This window comes from Dermacentor albipictus, chromosome 9 (genome assembly GCF_038994185.2).
Source record: "Dermacentor albipictus isolate Rhodes 1998 colony chromosome 9, USDA_Dalb.pri_finalv2, whole genome shotgun sequence".
Lineage (NCBI taxonomy): Eukaryota > Metazoa > Arthropoda > Arachnida > Ixodida > Ixodidae > Dermacentor > Dermacentor albipictus.
In genome coordinates, this window is record NC_091829.1 from 5993407 (window position 1) to 6008113 (window position 14707).

General features: G+C 45.5%; 2 protein-coding genes across 4 annotated transcripts in view; one reads left to right on the forward strand and one right to left on the reverse strand.

Annotated features, from left to right (window-relative positions):
* Positions 1-14707, forward strand: part of kermit (PDZ domain-containing protein GIPC-like protein kermit) — a 193726-nt gene that overhangs the window by 71685 nt on the left and 107334 nt on the right. The window lies entirely within an intron of this gene.
* Positions 4544-14707, reverse strand: part of LOC135906085 (RUN domain-containing protein 1) — a 70078-nt gene continuing 59914 nt past the window's right edge. For all 3 annotated transcript variants that reach the window (XR_010565625.2, XR_010565624.2, XR_010565621.2), the window contains one exon: positions 4544-4686. The gene's annotated coding sequence lies outside the window, so the exon portion shown is untranslated. The remainder of the gene's footprint in view (positions 4687-14707) is intronic.

Below are 14707 nucleotides of genomic sequence, written 5' to 3' on the forward strand. Positions count from 1 at the left end.
TCACCATGATTCAAGGAAGCCCCGAATCGCGTGTGTACTAGCTGGTTGAACGAATGAAAAGCGCATAAAGACAAATCAGGCAGGGTGCTGAAAAAGAGCTAGCAGATTTTGCAAGATCCAATATCGTTTCGCAGGCGCCAACGCTCAAGGCTTAGAGCCCGAATAGCGTGCGCAGTGCAAGCCATTTCCTTCCGTGCTAGTTTGACTAAACTCCACCCACCCGACAGTTGAAATGAGTCCCGCTTTGGAAATGCCTCGAAGTCTGCCATCACTGTACATCACAAGCTCTTAAAAAAATGCAATCTCATCGAGTTCACGGCCGCACCGTGAACGCCTTATCCACTACAGTGTTTAATGGTGAAGATGAGAGCATAAGCGAAGTTCTTTTGCAAAAAGAAGAGCTCATTTATTCCGTTTCGCGTACGTGGGTCGATACTAGCCGGGTCGTGGCCAAAGCACGTGGCGCGTATAGCGCTGAAATCATGCCTTCCACGCGACCCACGCATCGCAACAAGAACACGCGATATCACACTGGCCGCATCTACTTCTCGATCTAAACATTAGCCGCGCACGCGAGAGCGCAGCGCTTGTTTTTAAATGGTTGGCTTGTGCATTTTGACGGGCAAGTTCCAAGGTGACCCTTTGAAATCGCATAACCTCGAAAGTGAAGATGCACAGTTCGTTTAAACGTAAGAACGTAAGATTTCTTTTTCGCTCGAGAGTGGGGTGTAATAGAAAGAACGTGCACGCAATCAGCAACTGCTGGATTTTACAGCTTGGTAGTCCAAATGGCCATCGAGGCAAGAAGTACAAGTTATTGCGTCTATGGCCTTGCGCTAATTTCAAAGCGGATTCTCCTTAGCGCAGTACGATTGGCTCGCTCATCTGTACCACTCGAAATTTCTCCAAATCTAGCTTACGCAGTATTCTCAGTCGTCCCGCAGCTAGTTTCCTTGAAATTGTAACGGATGGGATGGGTTTATTTACAAGATGATAGATGGTTAGCGTAGAGCAAGCGACAGGACGCGGTCATGGAAGGCCAAGAGGCCAGCTCCTCGCGCACACCTCTACTTTCTCTTCCTTCGGCTGCAGCGGAACAGCTTGTCCGGGGGCAGACGAAGCTCTCCGAGCGAGTTCTGTAGGCCGATGGTGGCACAGTTTGAGCCGGGCGACGTGCACGACTTGCATTTTACGTGACCGCCGGTTGTGCGCATCACTCTTGCGATTACGTATGTCACGTCATTAAAGCGTTTTAGTACGACGTATGGGCCCGTGTATCGTGATAGAAATTTTGTGTACAGCCCCTTTTTCCGTACCGGTGTCCAAAGCCAAACAAAGTCTCCAGGAGCAAATGTGACGAGCATATGTCGAGCGTCATAACGAACGTTGGCACGCTCTTGAGAGGAGAGTCAGGAGGCGGTCCAGTCGACGGGCTTCTTCGGCACGACATAAAGTCTGGCCTATGGAACAGTCATCATGTGGAGACCAGGGGAGGATATGGATAGTGTCGATAAAGCTTTAGGGGTTGCGAGCGTACAGAAGAAAGAAAGTCGCCTAAATTGTGACGTCACGTTTGGCAGTATTGTAGGCGTACGTAACAAATGGTAAAATAGAATCCTAGTTCTTGTGATCTGTGGAGACATACATGGCAAGCATGTTGGTCAGGATACGATTCGTGCGCTCAGTGAGGCCGTTTGTTTGCGGGTAGTAAGGGGCCGAGTGCCGGTAATCACATCTACAAAGACGTAGTAGTTCTTCAATGACGTCCGCAGTAAACTGCCGTCCACGACCAATAACAACGCGTAGAGCCCCGCGACGCCACGGAGTAAATCGGGAAAGATGAAACGCCAGCTGCTATAGCCGAAGCAAGTGCTGCCGTCTCAGTATACCGGGTGAAATAAATAGTCCACACACACAATAATCCAGCGACGTGCGGTAGTAGACTTGGGGAAGGGGCCCAGCAAGTCGACAGCAACTTTTTCAAATGACAAAGTGGGCGGCTTAACTGGCTTTGGGGTACTCACAGAAGGCGTCGTGAACTGCTTATGTCATTGGCCAATTGCACACCTGGAAACGAGCAGACACTTAGACGACGAGTGCAGTTACCGGGAGAAACGCGTGCAATACCTACTCTGAGGAAGTCCTGAAGCTTTGAGTAATCGTGAAAGCAAGAATGTCGGACAACGACAAAACTGGACACCTACTCAAGGGAACTGCCGAAGATGTATATATTTTTTTAATCTCTAAGGACGACCTCACTGCCGCTTCCGACTTAAGGCTTTACTGTCGTACGTTCGAGGCTCTTAAAACACGCCGCATTCTTCCCAAGTTTGGTCGGCTGGACAGCACGACAATATATTGGAATGTGGGGCATTCATATCGCCAGCGTTGTCCGATATGTAAGTTTAGTTTCGCCAAACTACAGCATACATTTTTCTCATGCCGGTGCAACGGTGCCACAACTTGGCTGCTGCGACGCGTAGCTGTTTCGGCGAGCAATGCAAGCACTCGTTTTGCTATGGCTGCGCTTCAGGAGGTTTTCGCTCACGGTCTCCGATCATTCCCATGCTGCAATGGAACCGTCTTGGCAAAGGAGAAGCATAAGCGAACTCAAGGCTTACGTTAATCAGAAAATTAGGGTCTAGGTGCTCGTGCCAACATCCGACAAAGAGCATCTATTGGCAAAGCCTAATAAGCTGTCTTGGATCTGTCTTGGCTTGTTCTGCGCTTGAGTCCGCAGATCAACTGAACTGAACCTACTGAATTGTTACCCATCGTTTTTAGATACAATGGAGAGTGCTCCCTCCTTGCTTGCTTTCAGAAAACTAACCAAAATGTATTTCCTCCAACAGTTGTAATTTTGTTGTACATTTGTTTTGTTTTCTTCAAATCCAATTGTAGTCCATTGGCCTTAATAGTTCTGTGTCTTGTTGATGATGAATGTGTTGACGACTAATTCTGTCATTCTTCCTTATTTTGTTTTATCGTGTTGGATACTCTGTACATGCATTTTTATTTGTATGTGTTTGATATTATGCAGTGTGTTTTGAAGCATGTTGCGCCCATGTTGTGTGCTGCGCGTGCTGTCTGGTGTCAAAGGCCTGGTCAGGTGGCTTTTTAATGCCGCCTTTTGCCTTGGCACCAAGACAAACCGCTCTTGAGCGTTGTTTTGTCAATAAACAAATAAATAAACAAACTCCCGTACGATCAGTTTCCGAAGGTCGCACGCATCTAGTCGGAGACACTAAAATAGATGTTGCTCATATTATGCGAGGATTTCGCAACTGTAGTGTGCCCAGGGGAGAACGCCGAGATTACCACCCGACCTATTCTATTACATTAACGCTTCGCACGTCTTCAACAAGAGGAAGCTCGCCACTGCGGCAGAGACGCCGACGGTGAATGTACTGTACATAACACAGCGGAATTCCAGAGTCGGGCTTGCATGTGAAAAGGCTGTATAGCCTCAACGCGACAGTCCTTCAATATCGATTAAAAGGGACGGAAACTGGCCAAGATCGCCTCGTCTACAAGGTTCACCACAAAGAACTCGACATGTCTGATATCGTATGTCCTATCGACATGCACTCCGTCGCATAACGTGTTCCGCTGCGGCAGACAACCGAGTGCTGGTGGTGTTGCTGTGTTGGTGAAGCAAGGTATCCAAGCTTTTGTTTTACCGCATCTTATCCATCACGAGAGCGTCTCTTTAAAACTATGCTGCTGGGGCCGATCTTTGCTTTCATTTGCCATTTACCGACCATCTGATTCACTACCAAGGTTTTCCCGACCTGGCTGTCACATGTCTAAGTTCATCCACGACAAAATAATTATTGATGGCGGTTTCAACCTGCTTGGATTTGACTGGAATTGTCCTGTTTCTGGTTCTGGCACTGGCCCGCATTACTTTTTTGATATGTTGCAACATAACCTTCGACAGTTAGTTACAAAACCCACGCATGTCCAGGGCACTGGTGCTTTCATACTTGACTTGGTGTTTATCACCCGATCGACTGAAAATTGTTGTGTCTCAGTGGAAAACGGCCTCTTCGATCACAATATGGTGTATTTTTCATGCAGCATCCAAAAACTCAACTCTCCACCTACAGAGCCTGTCCGTGTAATAGACTTTTCGCGTGCCACGGACGAAAGCGTGCTTGATTACCGTGACCTATGCCTGAGCGATTTTAAAGGAAATGAGGTGTGTCTACTATGGAATAGGTTTAAAGAAATCTGCGCGTACTGCATAAAACATTTTATTCCCAATAGAATAAAGAAAATGTACAAAAGAACGCCCTGGATCACGCGTAGGGTCTTGCCTTTAAAACGAAAACTAAAGCGATTAAAACGAACACGCCTGCCGAAACGCTGTAGCAGCTGCACAACTTGTACTGCGTCAGGCTGTGAGCCAGTCAAGAAGCCATTACTTTGAACACACGCTGCCGAGCTTCATTCAAAACGCCCCGCAGAAGTTTTGGTGACACTTTTCCAGGAAAAACAAGCCTGTCGGCCAAATTATGCACAATGGCGTTCTCAAGATAAATCAAGCATTGCTGAACATTTTAATGCATATTTCTACAGTTTTTTTTTTCGAAATCAAACTCCCAAATACGGCAAACAGCTGCACCATGTCCTCCAGAACCAAGCATTGTATCTTCTGCAGGCGTGTTGTCCATGTTGTTGAATCTGAAAACAAAAGCGTCTCCTGGTCTTGACGGGATTCTAAATATGTTCTTGCAGCGTTACAGTGAAATGGTATACAAATTTTTCCCCATAATTTTCCGTGCAAGCCTATCAACTAGCAGTGTTCCTTCGGATTGGAGAGTTGCGTGGATTGTGCTAATACTTAAGAAAGGTACCGCATCATCTTACAAATTTTTGTCCAATATCACTTACATTTTCTTCTTGTAAACCCCCCTTGAGCACACTGCAGCCACTTATATAACTACCCTTCTAAATCACAGATACGTTCTATCTCCATTTCAGCATGGATTTAGAAAGAGACTTTCAACAGTCACACAACCAACATACGTAGTCCATAGCTTTGCTGATACTCTAAACAGGTCCGGGCAGATTGACGTTATTTTTCTAGAGTAAGAAAGCGTTTGACCTTGTTCCACATGCAAAACTAATAATGTAAGCTTGAACCTACTGGGCTTTCTACTCTCATAATTAACTGGGTGTGTGCTTACCTTTCTAACCGCGCACAGTTCGTCAGTATTGACTCTCATTGTTTAATGAAATCATATTTTCTGAATATCGCCATTCTTAATTCTAGCCTTCAGAACATTAATTCCTGGTGCAGTCGATGGGACATGCAGCTTAACAATGACAAAACAGTCTTCATGAAAGTTACCGATAGAAATTGAGTAGCCTGTCATTTCCATATACCCTTCCATCTCACCCGCTCAAGGAAGTTACTGAATACACATACCTAGGTGTTACTATAACCAATAATCTTAGCTGGAATAAACGTATATCAAACATATGCACGTCAGCTTTTAAGAAACTTTGCCTCCCCAGGCATGAACTAAAAGCTGCCCCTACTAGACAGAACTCGTAGCCTACACCTCAGTCATCAGACCTAAAGTAGAGCACGCATGCACCGTCTGGGACCCTTACACAAAACATAACATCGGGGCGTTGGAAATGATCCAGCGAAAATCTGTTCGATTTATATTTAAGAAATGCTGCTCTACTGGTTCTCCCATCACCCTCATATGGCGCAACATAACATAGACACTGGAATTACGAAGAAAATTCAGATTGAAGTTACTTAATCAAAAATAATACACTCCTCATGAGACCTGAACCATTTATTAAGTCCACCACAACACGCCTAACAAGAAATCACCCGGAATCCCGAACACCGTACAACGCTAGAGTCAATGTTTTTGAATACTCCTTCTTTCCGCGCACAATAACGCAATGGAATTTACTCCCGACTGATCTACTAACCAGTATTGGTGCCCTTGACAAAATTGCTTATTGACAGATGCAGATTTATTGTTTCCTGTTCCTGCTATGTGCATTCTTTACATATTCTGTTTACTGTAATGTAATTTGCTGTGCTTTTGTTGTTCTTGTCTCTCTATTTTGGCCCTCCTGCCAGGACCCATTTAGGATCTGCACTATGCTGTAAATCATAATTTTAAAAAATGTGTGTACGGACTCTCTGAGGAAGGGGGCGCCCTAATCGACCTCCACGCGCATTTTATCGGCTCTATAGAGGCTAGAACCTTTGTCGCCTCTATATCGGCTCTCGCCACGTACACAAGGTTGCCCCCACGACTTATCTACAGGTTCCAATTTTCCGGCTATCCATTTTATTTATTTATTTACACTGAGCATAAAAAAAGTGGGGGAAGGGGGGGGGGCTATTCAACGGAATACATTCCAGAGATTCAAAGAACCAAAGACAACCGGAGAAAAGGCCAGTTTCGTTTAACTTTTCCTTTTGCTTCATTAGTGCCGGAGTGAGGGCTCGCCGCGACGCTGGCAGATCCTCGGAAACATACGCCCGTGATATGGGTTTGATAAGGATGAAAATAATAATATGCCAGAAGGCGGTCCATTATCAAACCCGGCAATAACCCTTGAACCCATAAGCAATACGACTGTCACCCGTTATATCGTCTGGCGTTTCAACTCTATGGCTGTTTCCCCAATTGTACAGCACTTTTCGTGCAAAATTGGCAACTGGAAACAAGAGTCGCAAGGAGTTGAGAAATTAAGCGATCTAATAAGGGAGAGAGCCAAGGCAACAACCAAACAGGAAGGAAAAGCGAAAATTAATAAATTTAACCGTTGTTTGTGAAAATATTTACAGATCAACACCCTTTCATTTAAAAAGGAAGTAGAGAAAACGCCGCCGGAAGTGGAGAACAATTCCATGTGTTTTGAATCACGCTTCTACAGTTGTCAGTCGAGCCGACTGACGTAGGCACTTCTCTGTTGTGCTTATGTAGGTGTTTTTCTAACCTTCCGCCGTGGGCACAGTACGTCTAGAACCGCAGCGTCCTGCGCTTTATTTGGTGACCACGCATCATTACGCAACTTCCCAAATAGCATTACGAGTCGGTTTTAACACTTCTCTTGGTAGAGCACTAAACGAGGGATCCAAAAGAACTGCGATTGTTCCGCAAATATATGTGTGTATCATTCTTCTAGAGCACAACGTAAATCTGCAGTGAAGCCCGGCCCACGCCCTCATAATCACCAGCCACCGTTCCTCGCGAAGCTGCAAATAATGCGTACTTCAAACCTTCCTGTTACCCAAATAAGGCGGTAACCACAAAAATAAAATTATTAACGCGTAATTTTATACGTTTCCCCCCACCTATTATAGTGGAATGGCGAAAGCCTAATTCTTTGCTCAACTGAAATGAAATGCTTGCTTGTCTGGAACTATTTATTGTCAAGTTTCACTTCAATTGGCAGTGAAGTTTCATGAGTAAAACGGGTTCAGCAGTGAAATTAATTGTGCCGCAGACTATTGAAGAATGAAATGCTGAGATTCCACACACTTTGTCCACGTCTTTTGCACAATTGCTTCCGCCGATGAAAATACTTCAAGAACAGCAGACGCTCCGGAGATATCAAGTACGACGCCATTTCGGAAAGGTCGCGTGAGTAACACAACCCCGCACGGTTTGTGTGCGTTGGTTACCAACTGCTGTTTTTTTTTAAAAGTTGTATTCGACTATAGTAATCTTTATTTTACACTTTCGCTTCTTTACTTGTTAATGGCAGTGTTCTTCCTGGGATTCTTTCCTGCGCGAATCAATTGACGTGGTTCATCGTTTGCCAAGTACAGGAGAGGTGTATCTCACAGGTGTACCTGAGATACACCTTATTTCATATCTGTTTTGCGGATTTACGCGTCTTTGTGGCGATGGTAGGCGCTATTCACATTTGTACTAGTAAAGGTATACCCCCTCCCCCTCATTTGCATAGAAAAGTTAACTTGGGTTGCCCCTCCCGAAAGAAATATCCTGGGCACGTGCCTGGGTGAAGATCAATTTGATGATTAGGCAGAGCAGTGACATATAGATATTAAAAAGAATTCACCGACGATTATTATACTCCCTAATGCGAAATTTGAGCGCAGGTCTATACGTGTTTTCATTTCGCGATATGTTCGCTGGCGTGGACAATCTGTCGAGCGGCACGTTGCAAACAGAGCGAAGTGTGGCCTCGATAATCGGGAGGTGATGCGTGGGCGCGATTCACAGCCGCCGCCGCCGCACAGAGACGTCCCAGAATACGCGCGCGGCTCTGGCGCCATCTCGTAGTGGCGTGGACCGCTCGGGCATTCCGCGATATCACATGGAAATGCAGTTTGTGCGAGTTTCGCGAGCCAGCAAAACCAGCGCAGCACTACGCGATAACGAAACTACCGAAACGCGAATGGAGCAGAGTCGAGCGAAAACGAAACCTTTCGACTGCCTCTGTCGCTGTCATGGGCATAGGCGCCGACTGGGGGGGGGGTCTCCGGGGCCTGAGCACCCACCCTCCTCCCCCACCTAACGTTTCATTGCCAGAGTTTTGTCACCCACATCATTTGAGGTTTCTTTTGAGTTAACTCGACCTATTCATTAAACATCATATTGTGGTTAATAGCTTATACAATTATTGCATCATTGTTGGCGCAGACGTGCACGGATCATTATTCAACTTTGCTTTATTTCTGCAAATTCTGACACGAGGAGAACAAGTGCATTGGAAGTACCAGCCGTGGCTGCTTCATCCGTATTTTCTCACTTCAACATTGTTTTAAATTTCCACTGCAAACACCGTGCACATACACAATATATTTAAATATGTGCACAAGACAAAGCGTATTATATTTTTAAAGAGAAGTAGGTAGCAAGTTAACAATTATTACTGAAGGCATGGATATCTTATGCCTAGAGAATGAGTATGTTACTGCATGTTCACCTCCCTTCAAAATGCATTGCGGGCTTTTTTGACCCCGAAAAAGTAGACGTAAGTGACCCTTTGGTAGAGTCTTTTATCAAGGGCGTGTAAAATGCATGTGAATGATACGTGTCTCGGTATCACTTCTCTTTCCAGTAAGCAAAGCTAACGACTCATTAAAAAGACACTTCTAATAATTTACAATGTTTATTAAGGATGGAAACATGGTCACTTGCATGCAGAGGTCATAAACCTATACAGGGTGTCCCGATTAACCATCATGCACCAAGATAAAAAAATGGCTGTGGCTTAGGTAAGGTTAAGCCCAGGATGCGAAGCATACTAGCCTTTATTTTAGTTGTTGAACCACTGTTTAGCCTGGTGAACTGCTGTTGCTTGGCTATATTTGGTTCGGCTAGACGAAGAAACAACTCATGCATTACTGCTTCGCCTTCAAGAGTGGAACGCGACAGCGTTCCCGTCGACCCGCCAAGGGGTGTAAGACAATGGGCTACAGGGCAGCGACTACGCGCCCCGCATTGGACGCGGTGAGCGTCGAGCAAAGCAGCGTTCGGTGCGGCAACGAAATGTGCGCCTGAGCAAGAGACGCACGCCTTAGAAACAGCTCGTTTCTAAGGCAACACCGCATTCACTAGAGGCGATTTTGTACCGCTTTGAAGCATCGTACTCGTGGCTCAGTGGTAGCGTCTCCGTCCCACACTCCGGAGACCCTGGTTCGATTCCCACCCAGCCCGTCTTGCAAGAGTTGAGCCAAAGCCACTTCTCCTCTGTCGTGACGTCACGGTGTCACGTGGTTTCATGGCGACACCGCCGCGCCTGAGGAGCTGGGTTGAGCTCTCGTAATATGCTTCGCATAAAAAACAAAGCAATGCGTTCCTCGAAAAAAACCTAATGCATATTGTATCCAGTACAGTGGTGTAGCTGCCAGTAGTTTATTCGTTACTGAGATTTAATTAGATAACTGTAATTATTACCTAACTCGAGACATACTATTATAATTATCATTATAATTAGATGTCCCTTGGCACAGCCAAGGGACATCTAACTGCGGTATTTTCAGTGACGTGCTAACTGCGTACTACTTTTTTCCGAGCAATAAATAAACCTCGCGAAATACGGTGAATACCATGTTACTGCACTCCCACCCGCATCGTAAAGCAGCACCCTCAAGCAGGCTCCTTCTGAGTTAGCCAGAATGAAATGAAGGAAAAAAGAAAAAACATCACCGCCCAAGCACTCCGTACAGACGATTAACCAGTGAAACTGAAACATGCAGCCCCAGTGTTTATCACTGGGTTAGTCCCAAAGGTTCATTAAACGGCAGCTTGGTTGGCTGCCGGATCCTCGGTGCGCAGTTGCTGCTTGCACTCGGCTGCACGAGCCTGTTCTTGTGCCCGAGCTGCAGCATCGGGACGGTGTAGACAAGCTCGTTCACGGTTCAGCTCGTGGCATTACTAATCGAAACCTGCCTGCTCTTCAGTAGTACGCATGACGCACGGCCTACCCATTTCGAAGCCAGAGAGAAGCTGCTGCGCGCGTGCTTGGTGATGACGGAGAGCAACGACATCACTACTGGTTCAACCAATCGCGCGTCTCTCTTTCTCCTTTCTTTTCTTTTGTGCATGTGCATGGGGTTGCACCGGAGGAGTTTTTGGCATACAGATGGATGAACAGACGAATCAGCTAGCCATATACAGCCTCACTGTAAAACATAGCGATCGAGCTAGTGCCTTATCTGCTGCGCCTCGGCCAAAGTAACATGTCGCATTTGGTGATAGTTGGAAACAAGTTGTGATAGCTGTTGCCTTAGCATAGACAAAGTGCATGCATTGTTCCCCCCTTTTTTTTTGCCACTGAACCTATCGCCACAAAAGCGAATTGACGTCAGTGCAAATGTTTAAAGGTGCGTTCTGTTTCGTCCCAGTCGCCATGTCTTTCTCTAATGAGAAGGTAAAAATTATGCTTTCCTTGGGAGCTTCAAATGACAACAAGAGGAAGGCCGCAAATATATATCAGCTGTGGAAGTGTGGCGGTAGACCCATTGACTATCATCAGAAATGATGAAAACCTGAGACAAACTGGCAGCTTCAAGAAACAGCAGCTTAGGACTCCATCTTTGAGTCCTAGCCTGCGCACAGATGCGCTAGCATTTATGGCCTCAAACCCTCATGCTAGCGTGCGGGACATGGCCACCCAGGCATCATTTCCAAGTCATCTGTTTGGAGGATTCTAAACATTGGCCTTTCACCCGTACCACCTTAACCAGCACCAATGCTTGGAAGATAAGGACCTGTAGAACCGTCTAGATTTCTCGAATTAAGTCCACACAAAAAATGATGAGTCACTGGACTTGTCACCAGACGTGACGTGAACTTTTCAGCAGAAATGGAACAAACATACCTTACTCAGCAACTATTAGCAATGCTCACCCTGAACTACCTATTTTCTAAACACAATATCTAAAATGCCCTCCGGCAATAAGAATAAAGCTGTTAAAGAAGCACTTCCTTGGTATCATTCCAATAAGACACAGTGTGATTTAGACCATTCACAAATGAGGCAGAATAAAAACCTCGCACCTCAAAAAAAAAAGAAGAAAAGAAAAGAAAAGAAGAAGAATCAGCAACAGTTATGCTGAAACAACTAGCAATTAACAGTTCAACATGCAGAAAGCCACGCTTAAAATAGATGCAAAAACATGAAGTGCATCACAGCTGGTGTGAGGATTTACCGGGCCACATAAAACGAACAATTTCAATTCTTCCAAGCTTCAGTAGCTTTAACATACAACACAATGCACTTGTGCAGTCGTGCTGCCTAGCTAGCGCAACGTGGTAAAGAAGCGGCAAACAGTACAAGCGTCAAATGGCATTCAGAATTTTAGCGAAGTGCCTTTAAACCGCATGCTGCATTGCAAACGAACTTAGTCGCTTACGCATCTAAATATGATCGAGTGGAAAAAACAGTGACACGACAAAGGAAAGCATCAGAACAAGAAATTTCCTGCCAAAGGCGGCGATCCATTGCTACCGTTGCTCCCGCTGATGAGGGTTTGCAGTGAATGATTAGAACCGTATCGCTGGCACGTTTTTTCTGCTATTTGAGCCTCCCACCACGCAACAATTATTCTTCGACATACCCTGAAGCTTTGGTCACTTCACACATGTGAAGGGTGTTACTTATTTTGCTCTGAAAACGTGAATAATACAGAGAAGCACTATCGACGTCACAGAAAATAACGGCACGCGGCTGGCTCCTTTCCCAAATGTTCTGCGCAAGGCCGCCACCAGTGGCACGTCCATCAGCGCACACTATGTAATAAAAGTAAAGGGGAAGAGAAATGCAGCCATAATGAAGTACAGATCACTATGGGGATACAATAGGTACGAGGTGCTCCAAGGTATGTGGAAAGGTGTAATGGTTCGAGGACTTACTTTTGGAAATGCAGTTGTTTGCTTGAAATCAGGGGTACAATCAGGACTCGATGGGAACCAAAGGTCAGCGGGACGCCTCGCATTGGGCGCTCACGGCAAGACTACAAATGAAGCTGTGCAGGGTGATATGGGCTGGACTAGTTTTGAAGTGAGGGAAGCTCACAGTAAAATTGATTATGAAGAATGACTGAAGAATATGGAAGAAAGTAAATGGGCTGGGAAAGTGCTGAGGTATCTGTACAGGAAAAACATTGATTCACAGTGAAGGAAAAGAACTAGGAAGCTTGCCAGCAAGTATGCGGCCTGTAAGGTGAGCAACACAGCAACAAAGAACGTCAAGCTGAAAGTTGGAGAGGCTGAAGTAATCTCATGGGTGGCGGCAATGGAAAAGAAACCTGCCATGAGTAACTACTTAAGAGGAAAAAACAAAATCAGGAAAGAAAGAATTTATGGTAACTCAAAGGGAAGCTCATTACTTTTCGAAGCGAGATTGGGATGCCTTAGAACACGCACCTATAAAGTGAGACATAAGAAGGAAGAAGAAGCATGTGCTTGCTGTGGTAAAGTTAGGGAAACGATGGAGCATGTTTTATTAGAATGTGAAGACATCTGCCCATTGGTCGATTTAGGCACTACTGGGGCGCGATCGGAGATATTTTGTTCGATACGCGTTCTGTTCAGTTGCTGCAACGTCACAAAGTTGCAGCATGCAAAATTTGTGACAGCGAGGTGGAGAGAGCAGCCAATCAGGAAGCGGTGACCTCCCCGGAAGTTTACTTCCGTCGTTTGTCGTCTGCTTGCAAACAGTATACTACAAAACCAAATGTTTCTTGTCTTCCAAATGAATTAAATCTTTATCTAAAAAAATGTATTTTTTCTTTTCAAGCCCAAACACGTTTTCAAATAGTAGTACGTGTGACTACTGCAATTTATAACTATTAGGTTCTTTGCGTCGTGCGTCGCACAGCTAGAAGAAGTAAAAAAAAAAAACGATGGGAAGAGTGGCGCACTTGTCAAGAGGCAGCGACAACATTCCAGTGGCTCGCTGGCACCAATGATGTTGTCGATTTCTCTGTACAACCAATGTATTATTTGTTTCGAGAAACAAAAACGACGCCGGAATTCACTTTCTGCCATATCTTCAAACGTGCTTCGCACCGCCACCCGCTCTCCTCCTTCCTCTAGAAACCCCAGTGCAACAACATAAGTTCCCAACGGAAGCGCCATTTTCTCGAATTAAACTATGGATTGGATTAAAATGTGCCATTCCGCAGCCGGAAAGGCTGCCTGTTGGATCCAATCCACCAGACGCGCCATGCGAAGCCGTATGATCGCTCCAAACTTCCCAGCTCGCGTCGGGTTCGGCGCCTAGCAGATGAAATGCTCGGTGGGAGGACGATTGACAGGAGCGTGTCGTCAATTTGACGTCACCAAAAACGTGGCCACGCCCCGCGGCTGGCGATGTCGGCGCGGAGTAGGCAAATTGCGTGCGCCGGTAACCGAACGAACGCGCCGAACAACCATCTCTGATCGCACCCCCGGCCTCCTTGAAGCCCTTGGGTTCAGCAAGAGCAGGGGAAAAGTAAACATGCCTGCAATAGGGATTAGTAAGAGGCGATTGGAAGATTGGTGGAAGAAAAGTATGGAAACGACAAAAACGGATACATATGAAAGCAAAGTTCACAATAGGGGGTCAGAAAATTTGGTTGTGGGAGTTCGTGTTTTTTCTTCTTTTTTTTTCGTTTTTAACTTACGTAGGACATTAGGCTGTAAAATGTAACAAGAGCTTAGTGGCGGAACCCACTGCCCCGTTCCAAAGGGGGCGCTCATACCATCCATCAATCCATACTACGCGCATAGATGAGGCAAAGGGAGTCAGTGTTGGCAGTGAAGCTTGCCTCCTGGCAGCAAAGCGACACGGCATTTCCGATCCTCCTGCCTCCTTTAATAATGAACCAATTTGAACATTTCTTGGTGTAAAATGTTTCCTAGACGGTACTTTGCAAGTTGCAGTGTATAACCCAAATTTCCAATGGGGTATGGCAAGGGGCACTTTAGGAGGAAGCTCTTGCTCGAGAGCTCCTACCCAAGCACATGAGAAGGAAGAAATCATTTTTTTCACCTACTTTACCAAATCTGTTGGCTTGTTGCGTTTAAAAGAAAACAAATTAAAATCTAGTGACTGCAGGAAGTAGTATGTTTTTATTTAAGCTGTCAATTACTTTTCAAAAAGGTTTTGAATATTTGAAAAATAAAAGTACCGAGTTTACAACTTTCTAGTTCGGCAATAAAAAAAGTATGTCACAATTTTGTAAACTGCATCTTTTGAGACA